Source organism: Austrofundulus limnaeus, unplaced genomic scaffold (genome assembly GCF_001266775.1).
Source record: "Austrofundulus limnaeus strain Quisiro unplaced genomic scaffold, Austrofundulus_limnaeus-1.0 Scaffold24, whole genome shotgun sequence".
Classification (NCBI taxonomy): domain Eukaryota; kingdom Metazoa; phylum Chordata; class Actinopteri; order Cyprinodontiformes; family Rivulidae; genus Austrofundulus; species Austrofundulus limnaeus.
The window spans coordinates 2939581-2940986 of record NW_013952426.1 but is presented as its reverse complement, the minus strand read 5'-3'; positions in this window follow the sequence as shown (position 1 = coordinate 2940986).

The following is a 1406-nucleotide window of genomic DNA, read 5'->3' as shown; positions in this document are numbered from 1 at the left end:
CTTGGGTTGTTACCAACATCTGGTGAAAATTTCATTTCATTAGCACCTCTAGTAATATATTTACTGAGAAAAATGGTGACATGTTCAATACTTATTTTACCCGCTGTATCACAATTCAACAGTCCTTTAATTGTTTTACTAAATGTAAAAAATGGCAAAAGGTGGGTGATAAAGTTTTTGCCAATTTAGCATTTTGTCATATTAGCAAAATATCTGATGAACAAGGCGTTAATTTTTAATGAACCTCTCTGAAAGTATTGATTGGATGAAAATTTTCAACTGGTTAACTTTTGGAGTCAACCCAAAACAAAATATAATAATTTTATAATTTAAAACTGGTATAAAGGTGGCACGTCACATGGATTCCTTCAAGGAACATTAGGATCTTTCAAACAACAAAATTCTCCAAATTTTCATAAGCAGCTTATATTTTTAACCAAACAATGTCAGACTGAAGCAAAACCCCTTTCACAACAAGTAATCATCATTTATTTCCTATTATTCTGAATAAATCAAAAAATTCTGTTCTTTGTGATTTAAGCCACATGCTACTGGGAGCAGAATGCAACATTTTTCTTCCTGTCATTGGTTTTATGGTTTCCATGAATTCTTTTAGCCTTATTCATGATATTTTTTAAAGGTTTATATACTGTTTAATCTGTGGCAGATCTAGGATTTTTTCTGAGTAAGATGTCATCAAGGGGTCTTGCACACAAATCCCCAGTGTTGGTGAGGTGTAGGCTATACATTCAAACAGTCACACATGTTCAAACGCTTGTAGTGTAATGTCATTTTAAAAAGCTTCCRCAGTAAACTCTTCTTACCAAATTTCACATTTGCATTTTTGCTTTATGCATAGATAAAATACTCTCAAAAACAAAATGAATAAAATTCAACCATTGTTTTTCAGCTGAAGGACTTTTTCTGCAGGATGGTTCAAATCTTGTTAAGAAAAGGAGAACATTTCTGTAAGTTTGATTCATGCTGAACTTTCCTATTTGACTCTATAGCACCACAAGCGTTTTGACAAGGAACTGCAACCACCATCATCGCTCTTGGCAAAAGACAGATGATGAGTGACAGGACAAGGGCACTTCAGGGGGCCTGTGGCCCCTCCCCTAGAAATGCCCCTGTGATTAATTATCTTTGGGCAAACTTCAAGTGAACCACTAGGACATAAGAGGTTAAGCAATCTTTTAAATTAGTTTTACCAGAACTCATTGAAAATGAGCACATARTGTGGTCAATATAAAATCAATGGTTTGTGAAAAAAGATGTAAGAAATCTTATTTGATTTGTGTCAAACTCAGGTTATCGTGTGAATTTTGTAAGAAACAAAAATCTAACATTTTATAATACAATTGTGACCTATGTGATCATTTAGTGGCTCATATATATATGTATAC